The sequence below is a fragment of the Marmota flaviventris genome, chromosome 9 (genome assembly GCF_047511675.1).
Source record: "Marmota flaviventris isolate mMarFla1 chromosome 9, mMarFla1.hap1, whole genome shotgun sequence".
Lineage (NCBI taxonomy): Eukaryota > Metazoa > Chordata > Mammalia > Rodentia > Sciuridae > Marmota > Marmota flaviventris.
Window position 1 is genome coordinate 33,469,435 of NC_092506.1, and position 14,395 is coordinate 33,483,829.

The window sequence follows — 14,395 nt, forward strand, 5'->3', positions numbered from 1 at the left end:
ATGCCATACGACCACAGGGTTCTTCACATCTCCTTCTTGGATAACCTCATTTCTATTTTTGGCTTCTCCTGAGATGGTTGACTGAAGCCATTAGTATCACACCTCATCTCTTCAGAAAATATTTTTTCTGCAATACTTGACCACTTCTTCATAGTATGCTTTAGTTGATATTTAGTTCTTGAAAACATATGTGAAGGGAAAGTGATTACGACACTTGGAGCGACCAAGAGATCTTTATTGTGGCAGTGTCTGATTAACAGGGAAGGAGGAGAAAAGAGAGAGAGGAAAGCACAAGAGGGGCCGGGAGAGCAAACTGCAAGAGAGAGAAAGAGAAGAAGAGAGGAAAGAGAAGAGAGAGAGAGTAAGAGAGAGTGAAAGCAGAGAAGAAAGAGAGCACAAGAGAGGGGGGCCCGGCAGGAGAGAGTTTTTATAGCCAAAATTTAATGGGGTTTTTGGGTCTGCAAGCTACCTTGTTGGCATACAGTGATTGGATCATACTGTAGTTGCTAAGGGTGTCATCTTCTGCCTTCAGGCAGATGCAGCAGGGTCAGATGTGGGTTTCCTTTGCACCAGACAGGTGGGGGTCCAGTGTTCAGCCTTGATTGGAGTTGAGTGTTCAGACTTGAGGCAAACAAGTGATAAGGAACCAGACAGGTGAGGGTCCAGTGTTCGCCCACCCTGCACCCAACATTTATTTAGCCTGCTCCGCAACTAACAATGTGTATTTCTAAGGAGACAGCTTTGCTGTCTTCCTCTTTACATCTTTACAAGCCCTTCTCAGAATTGCCTTAATAACTCTATTTCTACCAACAGTCTCTTCTAGGCAATCTAGGCTGTTCTGTTTTAGGTGTCTATTAGAGCAACACCTCACTACCTGTTACCAAAATCTGCACTAATTTCCTAAGATCGCCATAAAAAATTACCACAACAGAAATTATTATTTTTTTTTTTACAATTTTGGAGGTCAAATATCTGAAATCAAGATGTCAGTAAGTCCCTGTTCATTCCGAAGCCTTGAGGGAAGAGTCCTTCCTTGCCTTTCAGTTTCTGATGACTCCTGTTATTCCTGATTCTGGCAGTATAATTCTAATCTTTGCCTCTATTTTCACTTATCGTCTTCTCTGTATCCCTGTGTGTTCTCCTCTGTCTTCTATGAGGACATTCTCATTAGATTTAGGCCCTCTCTAATCTAGTATGATCTCATTTTGATTCTTAACCTTAATTATACCTGCAAAGACTATTTCAGTATAAGGTCATGATCTAAGGTTTCAGGAGGACATTAATTGTGTATGGGAGGATGGCACCACTTAACCTACTACAATCTCGTTTTAAGTAATTATATTATACATTTATAATTAAATATGTTGTATTTTATTCAAAACTTGTGAATAATTATTTTTTTGAAGTTATTTCACAGGATAACTAATATCCTTAATGTTAATATTCATATTAGAGAGTGCTAAATAGGAAATCACTTGTCAGACTTTATAATATATTTTGAAATAAGGGGTATTAGGAATATTGTATATGTGCATATGTGTATTGACACATATGATTAAACAGCATTAAATTCCTGTTGACTTAAAGTTAAGTTTGTTCCTCAGTATTTATTCACATCAATGTAGTAAGATCCTAAATTACTATTTTTTTAGGACAGAGGTGGTCTCCAGTTGATTGGAATGAGTGAGTGAAATTAGATTTCCTTGAGATTTTTTGGTGATTCAAATTGGAATCAAATGTTTAGTGAGTTTTTCAATATTTAAATAATGAATTGCAAAAATATAATTGAAGTGTATTTACTTGAATCTTCCAGTTAGGTGAGATTGTTAAAATCATGCATAATGTTTGTAATAGAAGAAAGCATATATTTAAGTAAACTGCTGTTACAAGGACAACTCATTTTTAAAGGTCCTAATATAAGAGGGGAAAATGTGGTCGCTTCATAAGGGGAAGAGTAAGACTAAAACAAATTTTGGAGTTGATCTAGTAATCCACTACTAGAGTGGAAATGGCATATGTCTGTAATCCCAGCTATGCAAGAGATTGAGACAGTAAGATTCCAAGTGTGAGTCTGCCCTTGGCAATTTAGCAAGACCCTGTCTCAAAAAAACAAACAAACAAACAAAAAAAAAAAACCACAAAATGCTGTGGATATAATGGAGCTCAGTGGTAGAGTGCCCCTGGGTTCAATTCCCATTGCCTCAAAAAGGAAATATATATATATAGTGTGTGTGTGTATATATGAAATCCATTATCAAAGAGAGAGAGGATAAATCAACAGAAATGAGGAATATCAGAAAAGTGAAGGGCACAAAAGAAAGGTCAAAGAGAGGATAAAAGGAAACCTCTAAGGAAAGCAGAAAATGAGGTATAGTACAATTAAAATATTAGAATTTATTTCAACTTCAGTCAAATTAATGATAATTACTGGAGTCAATATATTCTTGGTATTATTCACTAAAGTCAAGCTGCTCATGTTATTTTGCTAGAAGAAAATAGTAAGAAACATTTAACATTATTTAAGCTTTAAATAAATATTTTATTATTAAGAATATTTTCATGCATCATATATATTATGTAAGGCATATGCAGTCATATATACTTAAAAGTAAATATTATTATGTTACCTTCTTTTGAAAGCAGAAATTTGGTTTTGGTGTGGACACTGAAAAAACTATAAAACAAACTATTTAACAATTTAAATAGAAGTGGAGATAAAGCATTTTCTTATAAGCGCTGATGTAATATAGTTGAATGTGAGGTAGGTTTTGACATTTGAGTCAGTGTCAAACGTAATATAATGTTTGCCTTTGTCTGATTATGACTGGTGATGAGATTTTTCTGCAATGTCATGAGTAGTCTTCATATTCAGTAAGGATCTGACTAATCAGTCTTACATATTAGTATTATAAACTACTTCTCTATTACCTGTTCGTTCTCAAAATTAATCTCATATCATACTGACCTGTAGAAGTAAATGTTTATATCCTCTCAATTGTTTGCTTGTAAATTGTCAAAGTCTAGAAGAGATTGGTATATCAGAGGTGTCTATGGTTACCTTGTCATTTTCTTTAACTCTTTGACCACAGTTCTTTCTATGTGGATTGATATCTTATAATTTGTTGTTACCCAATTATTTTCTTCTTATACTCAAACTCTCTGGTGGATAATGGACTTTAATATATTTTTTTAATTGAAGTGTCATTGAATATCCAAGCCCAAAATCCCATTGACCCACTAAGATGCACTGTAAACTGTTAACTGAGAAACCTTTAATTGAATAACATATTAATTCAGCTCTATCTGGGTCAGAGAACTTTTACTTAATAAAATTTTAATTTCCTGCTTTAGGAATCTTGAAACCATGTATCACCCACATATGCTTTGAGACATTCTTTAGATTTCTTCCTGGAAGCCCTACAACTACCCTAAAAGTGAATGTATTATAGAACAGACGTATGGTAAGTGGGGTTTTTTCCCCTCCTTTTTCTTCTGTCGGTTTTATGTTCCAGTTAAGTTTTATGGCTGTTGTAATGCTGCTCCCTACTGGACACAAGGTAATTTTTTAAAGTTGGCACTTAATAGATGAGCAAAGAACTGGTTATAACAGGACCCATTGAAGGAACTCTTTGCTATATTCACACACAAAAAAAACACAACAGTATACAATGAAAACAACTCTCTTATAATAATAGTGCCATACCACTACCATCATATTGATAATCTATCTAGAGCCTGATGATGGTGTTGATAGTCTTGTTTCCAAATTTCATTGTCTGCTTTCATTTTAGTGTCATCTAAGTTATAGCAAACATAATTGAAAAATTCTTGTAGGTGGTGGGCATTAATAGGATTTTCGAAACTGCACGTACCTTTTTGTTATGCAAGTCAGTTGATGATATCTATTTTAATAATTTCAACTTCTTGTGCTTTTGTTTTTCTAAAGAAAATATTTAAAATTGCTTCTGTGTAATGTACATTAGAACATATTGTTTCAATTTTGAATGAATCAACCTATCTTGCAATTTGTACAGTGAACTTTAACTTGTTTTATGTATCTATCCCATAATCCAGCTATAATGTTTTCTAGTACACACAATGATCCATGTGGAACATGGGTTGGACTTAAAATCTGATGTCTGTGACTGACTGATTATGGACTCTTCCATTGTGTATACATATGCAAGTGCTCCCAATATTGATTTTAAGCATGAGAGTTAAAAGAGCAATTCTTCTTACTTTCAAGCTAATTATTCAATATTTTTTTAGAGTGAAACCTATGTAAAATTATTACCTGGATATAATTTAGAACTTTTCAAATGTTTAAAATGAGAAAAATGACAGAAGCAACAATGAGCAAATAATTAAATATCAAGAAGGATAACTGTTTTGGGGCTGGAGCTGTAGCTCAGTGGTAAAAGTGCATGTGTGAGGCACTGGGTTTGATCCTCAGCACCATATAAAAATAAATAAAGATACTGTGTGTTCTTCTACAACTAAAAAGTGTTAAAAAAAGAAGGATAATGTTCTTATACTTTTGGTTTTGGGGGGGTTTGGTAGTACTGTGAACTGAACCCAGCTTATTAATGCTTTTTTATTTTTATTTTTTATTTTGAAACAGGGTCTGGCTAAGTTGCTTAGTTCCTGACTAGGTTGCTGAGGCAGGCCTCGAACTTGCAATCCTCCTGCATCAGTCTCCTAAGACACTGGGATTACAAGCATGGGCCACCATGCCCAGATCCCTGTTCTTACACTCTTTAAAGCCATTTTTTTCTTCTTTCTTTCTTTTTTTTTTTTTTTTTTTTTTGCCATTGCAAAAGCCTGTGAAATTGTTCTTAATTAAGATTGTGGAAAATCAGGCACAGTAACTCAGTTCTTTCTTATTTAAATATTGCAATAAAATTAGAAATATAGGCCAAGAAAGTAAAATTGTTGTTAGCAAAAAAGAGGAATCTTCCTACCTGAAGGAACATATTATTGTTTTTCAGAAAGTATATCATTCCAAACTTTCTATTATAAAATACAAGATGGTATAGAAATATATATACATAATATGAAGAATAATTATCTTTGTTAACCATCCACATAGCCACAGAGATAGAGTCACTTGAACAGGACATTTAGCAAACTGGGGTTAGAAACCAGATCATCCTGTCTAATGGGAGTTACAACTTAAAGTTGTAATTAAACTTTAAATATTGCAATAAAATTTTTTAGAAATATAGTAGAATCAGGACTTTTTTCTGAATTTCCTAGTCATTTAATTGGAAGTTTGCCCATCTAGCTTTTAGAAATGATCAAGATCATTAATAACCAATTATCATACTAATGATCCTTTATATCCCAGAAACATTTGATATATATAAAGTCTTCCCTTTCTGTAGAAGTAACTCAACTTTGCATTTTGTGGTAATCATTTTCATAATTTTTATGTAATTTTAACACTTTCCTATGTATTCCCAAACAGCATGTTTACATTTTGCCTCTAGCTGATTATTGTGAAATTTTAGGTTTTTTCTTCTTTTGCTCAACATTTTATTTTGAAGAGTCATCCATGTAGCTTTATTTCATTCATTTTCATTATTATATATTATTTCTTTCAGTAAATATGCCTAACTTTATTTAGTCATTCTATTGGTAGATAATTGAGTTGTGTCTACTGTTTGGATTTTATAAATGGTATGCTGTAAACATTCTTTAAAAAATACCCTGGTTACATATCAATTTTTAAAAATTTGTCAGATAACAAGTAATTTATTTTTAGATTGGAAAATAATATCAGGGAAATTGATTACAGTGATATTTTAAGTGAATTTAAATGACTACATGAGAAACTTGTTTTATTTTGACAGTACCAAATGTTAAATGTTGGAAAGGATTCTGTAGTAGTTATTAACTTTTTTATTGTATTCCTTAGATATATGGTGAAGAGACAAAGTTTGAGATAATTTAATATAAAATGTATATAGGTAGATATAGAAGTAGTATAGATTTATATATATGACCTAATGAAGTAATTGTGTGTTTCACTTTATTAGCACACTCATTCTGTTTTCTAAAATATCATATTTTCTATAATTCCTTGACTAAGGAGGGCTAGAAGAGATGGAGTCACTTGAATAGGACATTTAGCAAACTGGGGCTAGAAACCAGATCAACCTGTCTAGTGGGAGTTACAACTTAAAGTAAATAAAGTAAAATCAGGACTTTTTCTTGAATTTCCTAGTTATTTAATTGGAAATTTGCCCATCTAGCTTTTAAAAATGATCAAATATTCTTTTGGCTATTAACCAAGATCTGGCTTGGCACAGGCAGTTGTATGCTAAATAACCTCTAAAATGATAATGAACCCATTATGGTTCATCTTCCAAAAGCAAGCCATAGTATATGCTAATTTTAAATAAGAAATTTTACTTTATTTCCTCATTCATTGGGGAAATTTAATTGGCATATTCCTCACCTGTTATTTTTCTGGGTAATTGAATTTTACCCTTATGTGTGCTCAATTTGTTTTATATGAATATTTTTCTAAAATATACAATTTATATCTGTTTTCTAAAACTGAAATAAATTTCAGGTTTTAAAAAAATGGCTCAATATTGTCATTATGAACATCAAGCATTTTACAGAATTAAAATGATTTCCTCAGAAACCATTATGTCCTATCAGATGCCTACAAAATTGTCCTATATGGATAAGCTTTTTATCTGGGGTGCTATTTGTAATGGGTTTTTTGTTTGTTTTATCTTACCTTTGTTAGGTAATTCTTGCCATTTGTTGTTAGTGCATTGTGTTGATTTATATTTAAAGACAAAACGTTTGCCTAACATTATACATTACTTAGGTGAAACTTTAAGTATGGTTTTTGTCCCTTCTACTAACTGAATGCGTAGAATGTGTGGCAACTTTTAAAAAATTTTCTTTAGGGTCATCCACTTTGTTTCAGGGTATTCAGATAACCTCACAATTGATTTCTGAATGACTGAAATGCAAAATACATTGCTTATGTATTGTTGTATCCTTATTGAAGGAGTAAAGATTTTCATTTACATGTTTTCTGATAAAAACAGTTATATTGAAACTATTTACTTAAGGATTCCTTCAAATAGGAGGAGTATCAGTAGATATGTTTGTTTTCTTGTTACTTTGTTAGGATGAAAACTGAAATAAAAATAATGTTTTAGGTGACACTGATTAATGAAAATGGCAATCATAAGATTAACTAGCCCTTGAAATTACAACTTTTAAAGAAAACTATAGAAGTAACAAAGATTTGATTTGATGAAAACATACAAATATTTCAGAAAAATATTTTTGAAAGTGATATGCATTTGATTGCATTCACAATTGTAAACAATTGAATATGAATTTTAAAAAAACTGTAGTAGGGAATATATTTATTTTTAGAGCACAAGAGATATTGGTTAGAAAAGTAGACAGTTGCTATCCTAGCACATTAAGCATCAACATTGATTTACTGTGCTGATGAAAGTTTTTTAAATTTGAAAATTTATTTGCTTTTAAATTTACTAAGCCAACAAATTTTACAGATATGTTTGAGAAAAAAATGAATAAAGAGCTTCAGTTAGTCCTTGAAAGCTGCCTAAATGTGTTTTAGAGGCTCATCGAGAGGAAATAGCTTTTTCCATGCTACATCTGAGATGCATAGGTAGTGGAAATACAAAATGACACAACTCCCATGGAAAGCAAATTGGCAATTTCTAGGAAAAAAAAAAAAACCACATTTACCTTTTTCACGAGTTTTGAGAATTACCTATATACTTGTATATTTACAAAATGGCATCTGTTTAGGAGTTTTCATTGTAACATTGTTTGAAGTCGCAAAAGATTGGAAACACCCCTAATGTCTATCAGTAGGATACTAGTTAAATGAACTATGTTGTATCTATACAGTGAAATACTCTACAAATCAACACAAAGTGGGGATGTTTTCTATATGAAGATTTGGAAAGCTTCCCTAATATATTGTTATTTGGAAAAAGCAGAGTTCAAAAAGAGTAAAGTATTTTTTTTATGTAAATCAGGAAGGAGATTAAAATATATGTTTATATTTGGTATATTTGCATAAAGAAAATCTGAAAAAGTACACAATATCTAAAACCTGTGTAAGGACAGAGAGGAAAATGGGATAGATGGAGCTTCTACTGCACATCTTTTAGATGAGTTTTAATTTTGGAATATGGTGTTACTAATTAACAAGTTTTATTTATAAACCAATGAAAGTAGAAGAAAGGATAAACCAGCTATATTTTAAAAAAATATTTGTTTTTTAGTTGTAGTTGGATACAATATCTTCAGTTAATTTATTTATTTTTATGTGGTGCTGAGGATCGAACCTAGGGCCGTATGGTAACATGCTAGGTGAGCGCTCTACCACTGAGTCACAACCCCAGCCCCAAGCCTGCTATTAAAAAACTGTAAAATTAGCCATTTGCCAATTTAATTCTCTTTTTTTCCCCAGATCCTGTTAGATAGTAAGCAGGGAATAAATATTTGCTAATAAACAAATAAACTCTATAATCTTTGAATGAACTATCTTAGTTTATTTATCAAAGCATCTTTTCAGGTTGAGGAAAAAAATCTATAAGTCCTGTATTGATTTCAGTATAGAAATAAGGGATCATATGGAAGTGAATGCTATGAAGTATAGTTCATTATCAAATTATCATGAAGTTTCATTTAATTTATATGATATAAAAGCACAAATTATATTTTTCTTCATTAGAAAAGCAAAATAAAAGTTTTCAAGGAATCTTTCATGATGAACAAAACAAAGCTTAAGAAATTTGAGCGCAAGGGAGAAAATGGCAGACATATATTCCTTGTATTGCCTTATTTTCTGTGCTACTTTAAGGGTAAGTTTTTGGTCCTATTAAAAAATTTGTTGTAATAGCAGCAGCAGTTACTCCTGACACAAAGACCAGATATCTCTGAAAATATTGAGGGGAGGGGAACAGAGAACATAAAAGTATGAATGACTATTGTTGCTCCCTTTATAAGAGTCCAGAACTTATCTCAGCAATGAATCTTAATTGGAGATTCATATTCTGAACATATAAGGAACTTCTACAAATCGAAGAGATCTATTAGAATATAAATATTCAAGTAGTTATTATAAGAACCCCCAGTTTTCTTATTTAGATTATATAGGTGTCAGTTATTCCTAAATTTCTTGTTTTATAGATTTTGACTATCTTTCAATTTGTGTGTAGCCCTGCCTCTATTTTTCAAAAGCTGTATTTACAGAAAATGCACATTATAAGTGGATAGCTTAATAAAATTTTCACAAACCAAATAGACCTACATAACCAGCACCCAGATACAGAAAAAGAACATCATCAACACTCCAGAAGGTACCTTAGTTATTTCTTCCTGCCATTTTCCCTCTCTCCACAAGGAGAACTGCCACCAGGATTTTTAAAAGCACTGATTAGTTTTTCTTGATTTTGTTTTATATATAGATTTATACAGTATAGTTTTTTGTATCTTATTTTCTGTGTTTAATATTGTGCCTTGAGATTCCTCCAGAATCTCAGATAGTTTTAGTTTGTTAAGTTTCATCGCTGCATTCCATTACGTGAATATATCATAGCCATTATTTATCTGTTCTACTAGTGGACATTTGGGTAGTTTCCATGTAAAGCTACTTAACATTCTATTACACATATACCCACATTTCTTTGGCGATATATCTGGGAGTAAAATCTCTTGATCATAAGTATGTATATACACAGCTTTAATAAATACAGCCAGTTTTCTAAAATGGTTGTGCCACTTTATATAGTATGTTTGAAATGTAGTTGTTTCATATATTCACTAGTACTCAGTTTCTTCCATATCAAATTCATTTTTCACATTCTGGTGGATATAAAATAGTAAATCATTATAGTTTTATTTTGTACTCCCTGATAATGACATTGAGCACTTTTTTATATGTATAGTAACTCTTTGGTTATTCTCCTTTGTGAAGTGCCTGTTCATCTCTTTTGCCCACTTTTCTGTTGGGCTGTCTTTTTCTTTGATTGGCAGAAGTTCTTTATATGTTCAGAATGTAAATCTTTAATTAAATATTGATGTTGCAATGATTTCTCTCACTCAGAGGTTTACCTTTTCACTCCTTTAATAGTGCTTTTGATGAACCAAAGTTTATGACTTTAATGTAGTCTAGTCTTGTTTCATTTGAGAAATATTTGTCTACTCCATGGATGTTTTTCTTATAGTAGCATTTTTGTTTTACTTTTTATATTTATCATTTTACACTGTATTCTTATTATTTTGGACTGATGACACTATATCTGGAGACATAGAAAAAAGGAGTGGGCTTAGGTTAATGACCATAATTATGTACTTCTTACAAAATATTGCCATAAGAAAATGGTGTTTATCCATGTTTACCTTATGTGCATCTTTATTGTACTGCTTTATTTGTTTGTTTTTCTTTAAGGGTAGTCTACTGGATAATTCAGGGAGAAATTTCTGGGGTGGGAAAATAAATGTTATGACTTTCAACATTTTTAACAATCCTAGTTTCTGCCATTGTTTATTCTTGAAATATAAAACTTTGTGAAGCATTCACAGTTACAATTCTAGTTATCTCATTTGGATATAGTTTACTTTATTAAAGCTCAGTATATTAAGTATAATTTTTTTCATTGAGTTAAAAATTAAGTTATGATTTAATTTAAATATAACATGCTGGCTATCATATTTAAAAATTACTTTACGTGCTTCCAAATTATCTTAAGCAGTATTTCTTATGATCATCCACATGTGTATAAGTTACGAACATTTATAAGGCTTTCAAATAAACTTTTTATTGTTCAGAAATATGTTCTGAGTATGTGGTATTATTTATGTTATAGGTGTGTTTTAATACCTTAATGTTTTAGTTTTCATCTTGCCAATTATATATATATTATTAACTTCATGATTATTGTATTACCTAATTTTATATCTGTATTTTGTAATGAGAATAATTGCTTATTTTAAAATGTATTTTATTTCTGATCACAGTGCTGAAATTAAAGAAAGGTGATTATTCTTGACTGTTCACTAAGCATTTAGATATTTTTCACTTGTCAACTACATTTTTTAGTTTAAAGCATCAAATTAACTATTATTTTATCCTGGCTTTTATTTTAATTCATGCATTTAAAAACTGAAATTCAGATAAAAGATAGTTTCAAAATAAATTCAGTATATTATTTATGAGTGGAGCAACACATTAGCATTGGGTTCACAATAGATCATATCGCTTTTATTCCATCTTACAAGCTTAGCAGCACAAACAGAATAATCAACATATTATTTGGCTGTCATCTGCTGAACAGAAACCAGAGATCACAAGGAGGTTTTCCCTAGCTGTGGTGATGGCCTTTTTGTTCCAAGCCCCCATCTGGGAGGGCCATGGTGTGTTATCATATGGAACGCGGGGTTTTCTGTAATCTGCTTAGCTGCACTGCAGTTTGAATCTTCATTCCATGTTTGTGTAATTTATAATTTTAATGAGACCATGGCTCTTGTGGGCTTTGAAATATATTAAAAGCTCTTTTGTGCATATGCTTTTGTTCTTGCTTAATAGGCTCAGTGTATTTAAAACTGATGAATTTTTATTCATGAATTTGGATGTCTGGAGATTAACTTAGACTGAATATCATTGCACTCATCTATTGATGGTTAGAAAGTTTTTTGTTATTGTTATTATTTTGTTTTGCTTTGTATATGTTCATGTGTGTGTTAATGTCTGTGTGATACATGAACTAGAAAAGAAATAAACATAATTTTAAAAGGTTAGGAAAAATGTATGACTAAGGTAATAAAGAATTGACTTAAATTTTATGCATTTAATTGATTGATACTTAAATTTTATCTATAATACTAGAATTTTAGATAAATATTATAAAGAAATAATTATGGAAAAAACTTTAAAATCAGTTAATACCTTAAGTACTTTTGTTTATTTGAAGTCATAGTCTAATATGACAGACCTAATATTTTAATTCTGTATCATTTGTCTGTGGTCATTCTGAATAAGTCATTCTCTCTCTTGGATTAAATTAGGCATTACATATTTTAACTATTTTTAGTTTTCCTAACTTCTATAAAACCTTTTTAATTAACATATTTTAAAACGCCTTTGAAATATGGTGGAAAAACTTATAGCAATTTACTAGTAATTTATAAAATTGATCTTTTTATTTTTAGCATTCTGAAATATAGTAAATACTAAAACTCTGAATAGTTGTTACTTACCTTACATATATTTAAAATTTTTGAATATAAACAATTACATAGCATCACAGAAAAAAACAGTCATGGCCCTTTCTAAATCCAGACATCTTTTTGAAAATGCTATATATTGCACTCAGCTAGGGGTAACAGATCCCACTGGCCTCTTATGAAGTTACTCAAGAGGAAAGTTGTTGTTGTTGTTGTTTTTAAATGACCTATATTTGGTGGATTGAAGCATTTTGTAACTATAATATATCATTGTTTTTGGTATGTGATAGTCAGCAATTTGGGAGATCTCATCTCCTCCCACCACTACCCTTAAGTTAGAAATATGAATGAAATACAGGCTAAAATGATAGACTCTTATACTTTCTTTACTAAGTTTATACTTTCTTTAGTAAGTTTATTATGGAATGTTTGTTCTTCCATAATAACCCTCTACTTCAGTACTTTTATTAGTCAAAATTTCATTTAGCTTAGGAACACATTGAAAATGTATGACAGTACTGTTTAATTGAAATATAATGTGAATTACGTAGATATTACAATTAATCATATATATTCAAAATATTATATTATCTTTTTAACATGTAATCAGTATAAAAATGAATGAAATATTGTGTTTTCCTTCTTTTTTGTGCATTGTCTTCAATGTCCATTGCATATTTTATTCTTACAGTACATCTCAACTTGAACTAGTCACATTCCAAGTACTCACAGCCACATGGTGCTAATGGCTACATTATTAGACTGTGTATTATACAATTATAACAAAATATAACAAAAATGTATTTTTTTACATTCCTCATTATTTTTCTAGTAATATCCTAAGGTGACCAAAGAATATTCATGTGCCTTGTATTTTAAATTACATAATTAGATTTTAATGCTTTGCCAATGATATTGTTTTGATTTATATCGATCTGTTTAATACATGAAACCAGAATTATGTCACCTTACTCCTTTGCACCTATCAGGTGTGTTTAACAATATTGTGATATTGAGAAGATAGAAGCTGATGTAATAGATATGTAATGTTCCTCATAAATTGAGGGCAAATCAAACTTCTCAAATAAACTAACCTGAGGAGCTTAGTTTTATAACAATCCCATGGTGAGTCTTAATAATTATTTTAAAAATATAGCTAAGAATTCCTTCAAATTATTAGAATATATATGAATTTATCTTTTATATAAATTATCTTTTATTTAGAGCTGTATAGCTGTACATTTCTTTGAATAAAAGGTGATTATAAATATTGTTTTCTAAAGACCTCTAGCAGTTTTTTACCTTTAAAATGTTCTATATACAAATAAGAGGAGAGATTCCTTGACTAATGTTTTAAAAACATACAGTTAAGAATTCTAAAATCTTGAATTATAATTGACTGATTTAAATATTTTAAAGTATAGTTATAAAATGATTAAGAGGATTTGTATTGAATATTGCAGGAGTACCTACTTTATTAAGAAAATGTAGACCTTGTCATGTGTAATTGACCTTCCTGCTGTAGTATATGCTTTAGAGAAAACCATATATTCAAAAGACCTTTGAATTTTTCTCATTTTCTAAATTTTGAGGACTCAAACCTAATTTTTACATAATCTGATTTTTATGTAGATATTAGTCCATGCCTGTTGTATTCTTGACTCACTTAAATTTTTATTGACTACTCCCTGTGACTTCTGCATTTAAAGTGTTGGCACAAAATGTTAAACTACTCTTTAAACAATATCTCTAGTTTCTTGGAGATGATAAATCCGTCCATTGATTTCCTAATTTTATTATGTACACAGTCAATTGTAATCCAAGATTACAGCAAACAAGATGTTAATTTATAGACATAATCTATGTACATTTCAATTACAGAGCATGATTGTTATAGAAGCGCAGAATAAAAAGGAATAACATTTGTGCTATCCTCACAGGAGCTGTCAATAAAAGATGTAATAGGGGATTTAGGAATCTGGAAATGGCCAACTAATTTATGTGAATCTATTTTATTTCAGCTAGAAAGACCAAGCTCTTTTTCGTCTGCATTGCATATTGCACAGCACAGGCTGTCTATACAAAACCAGGCGGCTGCATATGGATAGTCCCTTGATATCATTCACTTGCTGTGTAATCTTATTATGCAAAGTTC

General features: G+C 30.7%; 1 protein-coding gene across 7 annotated transcripts in view; it reads left to right on the plus strand.

Annotated features, from left to right (window-relative positions):
- Positions 1 to 14,395, plus strand: part of Immp1l (inner mitochondrial membrane peptidase subunit 1) — a 76,979-nt gene that overhangs the window by 16,722 nt on the left and 45,862 nt on the right. For 2 of the 7 annotated variants that reach the window (XM_027936700.2, XM_027936701.2), the window contains exon 2: positions 3,352 to 3,461. The exons of the other annotated variants lie outside the window; for them this stretch is intronic. The gene's annotated coding sequence lies outside the window, so the exon portion shown is untranslated. The remainder of the gene's footprint in view (positions 1 to 3,351; positions 3,462 to 14,395) is intronic. 7 annotated transcript variants of the gene reach the window in all.